We start from the raw sequence: 12,937 nt of genomic DNA on the forward strand, positions 1-12,937 counted from the left end.
ATTGGTGCTGCACCACAAAGAAAGGTTGGTGTAAATGATTTCTTTAAAAATGTGTTTGCTCGCCAAACCGATCTTGGATTTGACCGTTTAGGGTCAGAGACAAAGTTCAGTTAATGATTTTTTATTGTGATGAACATGTTTCTTTTAGCCAGGATCTCTACCCTATCATCTATCTCTAGTTCGTTAGCTAATTTTTTGGCTTCACTGTTGGTGTCATTATACACGTGACATCGCTGGCCAGCCGTATCTGTCAATTACAAGACAAAGAGATTCCATACTTGATTGCATAGAAAATACTCGAGAACCCAGGCCCCTACATCAACAGGACAAAATGGTGCAAGTTATTGCCAAATGCATGAGGATCCTTAAAGACTCGTTCATGCCAGGAGGCATCCTGAACTCCAGGACAGATTTTCGGACCATGTTTGCATTTTAGACAATTCCTGCTAGATTTTTGGAATCCGCATGGTGGCACCATAGCCCAAAAGCAATAGCCAAGGCTAAAGGGGGACAATCATCTACGTTCGTGGTGCTCTGAGGACTGCAAGATGGCAACGTGGCCGAAGATCGATGGACAATGGCAAAGGGAGATAATCACCTAGGGTTTTACCCTTGAAAGCAAAGCATTTCCCCTTCCATATTTTAAAGAGGTCTCAGGCCAGCAGTGTTTGGGGTTTGAAGATATACCGTAAGGCTAAACCCCTTATGAGTGAGAAACACAGGATAACCCCATAACCAGCCTACCCCACTATAATATATATATATATATATATATATATATATATATATATATATATATATATATATATATATATATATATAACGGGAAGCTTTATGAAAATAGACAAAAGACGAAGGCAGGTGGAATACAAACAAACAATTGTATTAGTATGGCGCTCAGGAAATATAAATAAAACAAGTCTTCAACAGAAAGATACACAGAGAAAAAACACAGAAAGAAGGAGAGAAAAAAAATAAAGCATGAAATGAATGTAAAAAAAAGGGGTAATATATGAGAAAATAAAAATAAAACGAACGGGACAGTTTATGCGAACAAGTTCAAGGTTGAGAGTTCAAGGTTAAAAATGTATAGACGTCGTGGTATATTTTTTAAGGATTTCACAACACATATGAAAGGGAATCCACTAAACTGGACGCCCTTACGCTAAAGAGATCCGCATGAGTCTCAACCACTAAAAATTTTTCTGAAGAAAAACTTAGCACAACATGAACGTAAGTGAGCAGGACAAATGAAAAATAACAAAAATATAGATTAACCCCATACAATTGTTTCACTGTTAATAAATTATGCAACTTTACTTACACAATTAATTTGCAGATCCTCTTACTAAATTAATATACAATTTTTTCACCCTCATTTTGACTTTATATATATATATATATATATATATATAACGGGAAGCTTTATGAAAATAGACAAAAGACGAAGGCAGGTGGGAAACAAACAAACAATTGTATTAGTATGGCGCTCAGGAAATATAAATAAAACAAGTCTTTAACATTTCGAGCCTACGCTCTTCAACAGAAAGATACACAGAGAGAAAAAAAACACAGAAAGAAGGAGAGAAAAAAAATGCGTGCAGTAACTAACGAATCATATATATATATATGTATATATATATATATTATTAGTGAATTGAAGAAATGGAGTTGAACGAAGATTGAACAGAATTCCTTTTATTGCATTCTACACATGTTTCAAAAGCCACAATTTTCCAAATTCTGGTTAAATAAGGATACCATATTGTGGCTTTCTCTTCAGGAAAAAAATAGGAATTCCGTTGGCAGAACAAAACAGAACAGAGGCGCAGCAAAGCAATTTGAATGAAGAGGCTCTTTAAGAGCCCATGGCTGAACTGATTATCAATGTACGTTGAAATCGGGTGGTGGGTGCGTTGAAGATATTTATAGGTCAGGCGGCGGTCAAATCCAGTAGGTGAGAGCAAGGGGTGTGGAGATGTTCTGTGTGACCAAAACTAAAATTCTGAATATTTTAAGAATACTGGGTGTATTTTTTGGGGGCGAGACAAAAACTACCTAGAAGCATGTATGTGTGTACTGGCCTATGTGTGCGCGGCCGTATGTTGGTAAAAGGCGCTACATAATGGTCACTGCTGAAAAATTCGTCAGGCGGCAGAAAATATTTTTTGTGTTCGTGTGTTCGTCTAGGCCTGCTTGTCAAAAAATTAACGTCGTCAAAGAATCCTAAGGGTATATAAAATTCCTGCGTTTGCTTCCAAAACAAACCACCATTCGCCTAATGGGAGTAATTTCCCCTTGCAAGGGTTATTCATATATTTCTTAAAAAGCTTTTTCAAAAATTATTTCCAAGGATTATTGGTGCTAATTATCTTAGGTATCATTTATAAGCAAGATAAGTATAACGCCGCCAATGGGGACATCGAAAAGCCGACTGTAAAAGTCCGTTTACCAACCGGTCTCTGGCGAACAATATGTGGAAAAGCTCAGAGACACAAAGATTGCACTTCCTTCTGCCCCTATCAAATGGGAGGGCCACCGACAAAATCGACCATTCCAGCCTGAAACCTGAGTTCGCGTTCTTCAAACCCCATATAAGCTTGCTAAGTCCCGTAGCTTGGTATTTATTCACGTCGCGAAAAGTTGCGAAATGGTTGGAAATTCGCAAGGCCAATTTTGACGATGAGGCCCTGACATACGAGTAGACATCTGAGTCCGTGTAAACCTTACATTGGTAAATGGCATTTCTGATCTTGGAGTTATTCGACAAGAACCTTATTCTATTGGGATTAGCTTCTGAAATTAGAACTGCGTTACTGTTACTATATTGATTGCGAGAACTGCGGCCGCTTACTACTTTATATTCCTCAAATTCACTGTTAATTAACGGACTAACCCCTGAGTCTTCCCTATCACTGAGAGCGCTGTAATTGCTAATATCCGTGGGCCTACTATTGCCGGAAACGATGCTGGAGTTGCTATTAGGACTCTCTACATTAATGACCCGAGCTGCGCTCACCTCACTATTGCCATTACTAACGTTAATGACATCACCATTTCTTCTATCGCTACATCTAGTATTTAATCCCTGGTTGGTACTGAGATTATCAGTCACTGTACTGGCTCTCTTATCATTATTACTACTATTATTATTCCTACTGAGCGCTAAACTGGGAGCGGACGGAGCTGCGCCTCCGGACAAAGGTGGTAGGGTCTTAATAAGCAGCCTATTATTATGGGAGGCGATTATCTGGGAAAGATTTTTTGTGTTGGAGAAAGCTATCCTAACTTTATGCGAATTGACCGTGGAGTAATATTTGGAATCTCTGGGGAAGTTACTGGCGATGGCTTGTCGAAACAGGAGGGGAAGGTTAGTTCTAATCTGCTTACCAAAGGGAATTACAAACCATATATACTTATTCCTATTTATGTGATGGGTCGGGAAGCCAGCTCTAACATTAGGGTGGGTGATTATAGGATGAATAACGGGTTTTGGTTTAGTGTGGACTCCCCCGGACCGATAATTATCTTTGTTCCCTAAATTAAATCCGGAAGTACCTGCTCTAACACTCCCCGCGCTCCCGTCGCTACTTAAATTATTTATGTTATTATAGACGGTCCTATCCTGATGACCGAATGGTGGCATCGGAAGGGCTGGATCAATATATACTACCTTCTGCCTATAACCGGCTTTGGATAGTGCGGCGTTATAAAATTCCGCTTTCTGCATAAAAATGTCGGCACTAGCGGACAAGTTAGACAATCTTAGAGAGATGTTTTTAACCAAATTGTCTGTTACGGTTTTGGCATGATTGGAGAAGATACTGACATACTTCAAATTAGTGGAAGGCTTATGGTAAGGGCAGTATGAATCGCTATGGAGGTTTAGTATAACGTCTAGGAAATTAGCCTTGGTGAGTTCATTATCAAAAACTATATTCATGCCCATTCTATTAAAGAACCTAGCTAACCTATTCTTAGTTTTCTGTACGATTCTGTTCGTGGTGTTTTGCAGGTAAAACAGACAATCGTCCCGATACAGGCCGCCCGCGATATCCGGGAATTGGTCGGACAATTCGTAGAGAATATAGATTCCGACCAAATCGGCTATCTGCGCACTATCCGAACTACCCATAGGCACATCGAATTCATTGGGAGTATCTTTACGAATCCACAACTTATTTTCAAACCTTATAAATGATTTTCTGGCAACTAAAATAATATTATTTTAGTTGCCAGAAAATCATTTATAAGGTTTGAAAATAAGTTGTGGATTCGTAAAGATACTCCCAATGAATTCGATGTGCCTATGGGTAGTTCGGATAGTGCGCAGATAGCCGATTTGGTCGGAATCTATATTCTCTACGAATTGTCCGACCAATTCCCGGATATCGCGGGCGGCCTGTATCGGGACGATTGTCTGTTTTACCTGCAAAACACCACGAACAGAATCGTACAGAAAACTAAGAATAGGTTAGCTAGGTTCTTTAATAGAATGGGCATGAATATAGTTTTTGATAATGAACTCACCAAGGCTAATTTCCTAGACGTTATACTAAACCTCCATAGCGATTCATACTGCCCTTACCATAAGCCTTCCACTAATTTGAAGTATGTCAGTATCTTCTCCAATCATGCCAAAACCGTAACAGACAATTTGGTTAAAAACATCTCTCTAAGATTGTCTAACTTGTCCGCTAGTGCCGACATTTTTATGCAGAAAGCGGAATTTTATAACGCCGCACTATCCAAAGCCGGTTATAGGCAGAAGGTAGTATATATTGATCCAGCCCTTCCGATGCCACCATTCGGTCATCAGGATAGGACCGTCTATAATAACATAAATAATTTAAGTAGCGACGGGAGCGCGGGGAGTGTTAGAGCAGGTACTTCCGGATTTAATTTAGGGAACAAAGATAATTATCGGTCCGGGGGAGTCCACACTAAACCAAAACCCGTTATTCATCCTATAATCACCCACCCTAATGTTAGAGCTGGCTTCCCGACCCATCACATAAATAGGAATAAGTATATATGGTTTGTAATTCCCTTTGGTAAGCAGATTAGAACTAACCTTCCCCTCCTGTTTCGACAAGCCATCGCCAGTAACTTCCCCAGAGATTCCAAATATTACTCCACGGTCAATTCGCATAAAGTTAGGATAGCTTTCTCCAACACAAAAAACCTTTCCCAGATAATCGCCTCCCATAATAATAGGCTGCTTATTAAGACCCTACCATCTTTGTCCGGAGGCGCAGCTCCGTCCGCTCCCAGTTTAACGCTCAGTAGGAATAATAATAGTAGTAATAATGATAAGAGAGCCAGTACAGTGACTGATAATCTCAGTACCAACCAGGGATTAAATACTAGATGTAGCGATAGAAGAAATGGTGATGTCATTAACGTTAGTAATGGCAATAGTGAGGTGAGCGCAGCTCGGGTCATTAATGTAGAGAGTCCTAATAGCAACTCCAGCATCGTTTCCGGCAATAGCAGGCCCACGGATACTAGCAATTACAGCGCTCTCAGTGATAGGGAAGACTCAGGGGTTAGTCCGTTAATTAACAGTGAATTTGAGGAATATAAAGTAGTAAGCGGCCGCAGTTCTCGCAATCAATATAGTAACAGTAACGCAGTTCTAATTTCAGAAGCTAATCCCAATAGAATAAGGTTCTTGTCGAATAACTCCAAGATCAGAAATGCCATTTACCAATGTAAGGTTTACACGGACTCAGATGTCTACTCGTATGTCAGGGCCTCATCGTCAAAATTGGCCTTGCGAATTTCCAACCATTTCGCAACTTTTCGCGACGTGAATAAATACCAAGCTACGGGACTTAGCAAGCTTATATGGGGTTTGAAGAACGCGAACTCAGGTTTCAGGCTGGAATGGTCGATTTTGTCGGTGGCCCTCCCATTTGATAGGGGCAGAAGGAAGTGCAATCTTTGTGTCTCTGAGCTTTTCCACATATTGTTCGCCAGAGACCGGTTGGTAAACGGACTTTTACAGTCGGCTTTTCGATGTCCCCATTGGCGGCGTTATACTTATCTTGCTTATAAATGATACCTAAGATAATTAGCACCAATAATCCTTGGAAATAATTTTTGAAAAAGCTTTTTAAGAAATATATGAATAACCCTTGCAAGGGGAAATTACTCCCATTAGGCGAATGGTGGTTTGTTTTGGAAGCAAACGCAGGAATTTTATATACCCTTAGGATTCTTTGACGACGTTAATTTTTTGACAAGCAGGCCTAGACGAACACACGAACACAAAAAATATTTTCTGCCGCCTGACGAATTTTTCAGCAGTGACCATTATGTAGCGCCTTTTACCAACATACGGCTGCGCACACATAGGCCAGTACACACATACATGCTTCTAGGTAGTTTTTGTCTCGCCCCCAAAAAATACACCCAGTATTCTTAAAATATTCAGAATTTTAGTTTTGGTCACACAGAACACCTCCACACCCCTTGCTCTCACCTACTGGATTTGACCGCCGCCTGACCTGTAAATATCTTCAACGCACCCACCACCCGATTTCAACGTACATTGATAATCAGTTCAGCCATGGGCTCTTAAAGAGCCTCTTCGTTCAAATTGCTTTGCTGCGCCTCTGTTCTGTTTTGTTCTGCCAACGGAATTCCTATTTTTTTCCTGAAGAGAAAGCCACAATATGGTATCCTTATTTAACCAGAATTTGGAAAATTTTGAAACATGTGTAGAATGCAATAAAAGGAATTCTGTTCAATCTTCGTTCAACTCCATTTCTTCAATTCACTAATAATATTAAAATTCAATTATCCGCACCAAAGCACGGTTGCAACACCAAATGGTTTTATCTCCAACCGTGCTTTCTTCTGCTGTGATTTTTGCTACCAAGGTATCGGTTAAACTTTTGAGTAATCTGCAACAAGATTATTCATCTTTCTATATATATATATATATATATATATATATATATATATATATATATATATATATATATATATATATATATGCACAAAGATAGATAAAAAAAATAACAGCTTGCATTTCTAGAATACTTAGCAACCAGCAAATAGCTGTCAAACAAGATCACTGGGAGGAGCTGAAGAATGGCAGCACTAAAATTTAAGAAGCATTTCACTTTCAAGCAAGATTACATCTAAATTGATTCAATAAAAAATTACTAGACCAATGTAGGTGCTTTGGTACTTTTAGTCACACTTAGTGACATTTGAATTTTTCCTTTATGGTATCACATTGTGTCTGTCTATTTAAATTTATATATATATATATATATAATGGGGTTATATTTTCATCTCAAATTTTATTGGGGTGGTCTGGAGGAAGGGGTTACACTCATGTTTTTCAGACTAATGAGAATGATAATTAACCTTCCTCTTCAACAGTTTCAAATGAATAGCTTCAAGAAAAAAAGAAATATAAATTCCAGAGAATTGACTTTATGGGAAAGAAGGGCTGGATCTAGTAGAGAAAGATTTAATTACAATATGAGTGGTAAGAGGAGGAGAGACAAGTGAACCAAGTGTGCTTTGGTGGAGGCGGTATGATACCAGCCACCTCCTAGAATTAGTGGTCACTGGAATAGTAAGTATGTAAAATCCCAAGCTGGTGACCAGAAAGAGAGGTTGTCCTCTGCTGTGGGTGCCACTGGATGACAGACTCTGGACCTTAGCATGCTTAAGGTCAAGATGCTGCAACTTCAGGTCTCTGTTAATTTGTTTCTTCTGTGTCTTTTTTAGTGTGCTGCACTGGATTCTCTAGTACATGGATCGCTACCACCACAAAGAGTGGTGTTGTAGCGTCAGGAAAGCTAATAGTCTGTTTGTGCAGTCACTGAATGAGCACCTTCAGTACTGAAGAGATTTCTATGAAGAGCCACAACTCACTCCTGGGACTGCCACAACCCTCCTGATACTCTGATGACCAATACTGAGCCTGCATCAAAGGAAGTGAAAGAAGCTGTGCACTTGTTGCTGGCTTGGGCCAGGAGGCATAGTGCTGCTTGAACAACTTGTGCTCATCCAATTCATATGATGTTCAGAACAGCATACCTTCGAGATGGAAGAAGGCCATCATCATTCCCATTCATAAGAAAGGCACTAGAGTAGTAGTAGTAGTAGTAGTAGTAGTAGTGGTGGTGGTGGTGGTGGTGGTGGTGGTGGTAGGAGGAGGAGAGAGGAATGTGTTGATGAGAAACCTCCATCTAATAAGTTTGGTGGCCTTATTTTTTTTAATGCAGCCTAGGATGTTAGTGTGTTTAGTAGCAGTACCATTTAAGAAGTGGGAGCAGTATTTCATTGTAGTTCACCTGGGTTTTATATTTTATATTTTGAAAATTATTTCGTTTAACCCTTTAGTATTCATATTAGTCAAATGTAATACTTATTTATTGTTTTGAATTATTCAAGCATTTATCTTGTAGCCTCATGATTTTAATTGTGTGATTGCTTATTTTTAGAATGGCATTATAGGGTAGATAGCGGAGGCCAGATCCAGCCAGTTTCAACATAAAACAGGTAGAATTATTTGGCCAGATATGGCTGGTTTAAATGCTAAAGGGTTAAGGCGCATAAATTTTTCCTTTCATTTGACATATCACACAAATATGCCACATTTTTATAGAACTCCTTTTTAAACAAGTCACAGCCTGTACATTCGTTAAAAGTTTAATTATTTTCTCAAGGGATAAAATTTTTAATAATTCCTGTCCTTAAGGTAGCCAGTATACTTTTGAATGGCATGGCAAATTCTATGCTGAACATGTCTTCATTCACAAAAAGCATGTTACAAAATTAATGGTGATATGTTGTTTGCTTGGATAAGTTTAATAATGTATATTATCTTTTCAACTGTATCACTCAAAAAGAGATTTAGTGCAAAGGTTTCAATGATGTTAATTGCAAAGAGAAGAAAATAAAGCAACTGAATCAGACATTTTTTTTCTTTTATTAGAACAATAAATCCTTTCCATCATAGAAGGTGCACCATCTGTACATGCACTCACTATAACATCAAAATTCATCCCAAATTCATAGAATATAGCTACAACCCTGTGATGGCATAAGTAAATTATAAGTTTTTTTCTTTTTTGCATCATTTTTAATGTCCATTTTTCCATGCTCGGATGGAATTTGTTTAAGTTTCTATGACTTGATATTTTCCGGTTTCCAAGGTAATATTTTCTCATGGTTAAGGGTGGCAAGCTGGTAGAATCAGAGGAAGTTAGTATGTGGGGCAAAATGATTAGTGACATTGCATACACCTTTACATTATGAATTCAAATTCCAATGAGATCAACTTTACCTTTCATCCTTTCAGGAACAATAAGTAGCAGTCGACCACTGGGGTTGATATAATCAACTTCCCCACCCCCACACCCCACCCCAGAAATTGCTAGCCTTTGTACCAAAATTTGAAACCAATATTTTCTCAAGACTGGAAACAGACAATACTGAATGACAATGATATTAACCTCTATCATATAATGTCAAGACAAGGAGACATCAACTCACCAAGAGACTCAACCCAGAACTCTGTGGTTGGAAAGTAAGCTTCTTAACCACACAGCCACACCTGCACCTACAATACTAGCAATAATTCAATAATAATATAGTAAGACAACACCATTAGGAGAGGTTAGGAAGGTAGAGGAAGATGAAATGCTGTAACTGAATAAATTTACCTCCCTAATCTCTCCTGCTAATGGCATTACTGTGATGTGCTAGTATACTATACCATAAATCATTAATATCAGTTGACTGCTCCAATGCTATTAAGTACGTTGTTTCTTCTTTAATTATTATATGGTGTTGTTCTGCAATGTCAAGGCTAAATAATTTATCCCTGTATGGCTTTCCCTTTTTTCCTCAAATATGTATTAACGCACCCATGCTAGTGCTGTGTAAACACACCAATGCCAGTGTCATGTAAAATGCACCCAGCACACACTGTTAAATGGTTGGCATTAGAAAGAGCATCCAACCATAGAAATCATGCCACAACAGACATCATGAGTCTGGACAGCTCCCTGTCAAACCATCCAACCTATGCCAGCATGGAAAGCAGATGTTAAACGATGATGGTGATGATATGTGCTACTTACATATTGCTTCATATCTGTCTGTCCAAAGCGTTTTTATAAGTTTGTCCTAAATGCCCATGCTTGTTTGCAGATTTTTAGTCAGTTCTTGTTTCATAAATTCTGAGTAATATAAAGCTTTCTTTTCATAAGTCCCAAGTTGCTCTGGTGATTGAAATAAATTGGGAATGTATATCATATATGGTGGCACGTAAAAAGCACCATCCGAACATGACCGATGCCAGCGCTGCCTTGACTGGCTTCCGTGCCGGTGGCACATAAAAAGCATCAACTGATTGTGGCCGTTTGCCAGCCTCCTCTGGCCCCTGTGCCGGTGGCATGTAAAAAGCACCCACTACACTCATGAAATGGTTGGCATTAGGAAGGGCATCCAGCTGTAGAAACACTGCCAGATCAGACTGGAGCCTGGTGCAGCCTTCTGGCTTCCCAGAACCCGGTCGAACCGTCCAACCCATGCTAGCATGGAAAACGGACGTTAAACGATGATGATGATGATGCACCCGTGCTGGTGCTGTGTAAACACACCAATGCTGATATCATATAAAAAGTACCCAGCACACACTGTTAAATGGTTGACATTAGGAAGAGCATCCAGCCATAGAAATCATGCCACAACAGACATCATGAGTCTGGACAGCTCCCTGTCAAACCATCCAACCTATGCCAGCATGGAAAGCAGATGTTAAACAATGATGATGATATGTGCTACTTATTTATTGCTTCATATCTTTCACCCTCAGTCTGTACAAAGCATTTTTATAAGTTTGTCCTAAATGCCCATGCTTGTTTTCAGACTTTTAGTTCTTGTTTCATATGTTCTGAGTAATATAAAGCTTTCTTTTCATAAGTCTCAAGTTGCTCAGGTGATCAAAATAAACTGGGAATGTATATCATATCTGATGCATGGATGCCTGGAAAATACGCTCTGTGTATCCCAGATGATACACAGGACAGACAAAGGGTTAAGACTGCTTGAAACAATTGTATTTGCTTTAACTTACTATCTTCCAACTTCTGCAATGCAATTGTTCATACCATGCCTGAAGTGTTTGTGTGCCTTGTGAGTAGTGTAAAGCTGCATGACATTGATACTGAGCAAACAAAACATTTTTCTTTAAAAGGGGCAAGATTAAATAACAATTCATCAATCATTATTAGAAATCCTGTTTTCTTTTAGTACTGACTTTATTTTATTTTCCAAACATTTTATACATATAGAAAAAATACTGTATTTACTCAGGTAAAAGGTAATTTTTTTAGACCATTTTTTAAGGTCAAATTTATGGGGTCAACTATTACATGGATACTACTTGTGAGGGGCTGAAATTCAAGCCAGAATCCATAGTACCATATCAGAAGCTCAACTGATCTCTAAGTGAATAAAAACAAAAAACACAATGAATTACGGTAATATTACCAATTCTATGCATCAAAATACACGTCCTAGTAAATAACAAAACCCATAAAAACCATGTAGCTTTTGTTGTTCGCCAATAGTGCTGTCTGTGAGACACATTTCTCACCATGTAAACAGACGAGTGTATGACGCATGTATTTATTGTATTTGGAGATGAGGAAAATATAATGGTTGCAGAGGAAGCACTGATCTAGCAATTAATTGAATGTTTTTAGACTTACCAAAGTCATGCCTTTGTACGAATTCAGACAGTGGCATTTGCCAACAGTGCTATCTGTGAAACAAGTGTATGACACATGTGTTTGTGCTTAAAGATGTATGCAGGCTAGCAGCATATCCTGTGTATACATTTTAGTAATAGTGATGTAGTACCCATCAACAGATGTGGTACTTGCTATTAAATGGTGTTTTACTATAAGCACTGAGCATTCCACCTAAAGAGCAGGCTACAGTAAGGTAACCACACAATTTTATAACAATATTATTTCTACATAAAGGATAAACAAATGTCTTCTTGTTCATGAACTGCTAGGGTCGACTTTTACATGAGATCAACTATTACTTGAGTATATACGATAAATAACTGAGTAAAAGAAAAAAGCCATGTAATTAAAATTGAGGCCAGTGATAATGGGAAATGTAAAAAAATCTTACTTGGCTCTTCTGCATTATGAAAACAAAATAAATGCTTCAAAATCAATAAATCATATGTCCCACATGTAATTCCTTTTAATTTTGGCACAACATCAGTAGTTTTAAGGGGAAGATTTAGTCAATACCATCAACCCCAGTACTTGACTGGTACTTTTTTGACCATGAAAGGCAAAGTTGACCTTGGAAGGATTTGAGCTCAAATCGTAAAGAGCTGGAAGAAATACTGTGAAACATTTTGTCTGCTGGGCTAATGACTCTGCTACTTGCTGCCCTACACACCCCATACATAATGTAATATATGATTGGAGTTAAGACTAAATAAATTTAAAATATAGTTCACAAATATAAGAAGTGTCTCCTATAAAATCCAGTATTGTATAAATTTTTAAGAATTTGTATTTTCTCAAGATGAAGTATTATGTTATCAGTGAGAAGGAGGAAATAAAATATTTTAAAAGTTTCTTTTCTATAATTGGAATTTCTGATATTCAAAACTTGGAAATCTGAAGACTATTTTAGAAAAAAATAAATAAATAAGTAGAGTGAACTGCATAATTTACCTATTTTGAAGCATTATTTGTTTTGGCAATACAGAATAAATAGCCAAGTAGGATTTTTACATTGGCCAGTATTAATTATGCTGTTTTCTTCCACTTTTATCAATAAATGAAAGCAAACAAAAATTCAAATGCAAAAACTGGATTACATTAAATATAGATACAAGGTATAAGGAAACAAATTTTAACAGACATCT

This window comes from Octopus sinensis, linkage group LG1 (genome assembly GCF_006345805.1).
Source record: "Octopus sinensis linkage group LG1, ASM634580v1, whole genome shotgun sequence".
Lineage (NCBI taxonomy): Eukaryota > Metazoa > Mollusca > Cephalopoda > Octopoda > Octopodidae > Octopus > Octopus sinensis.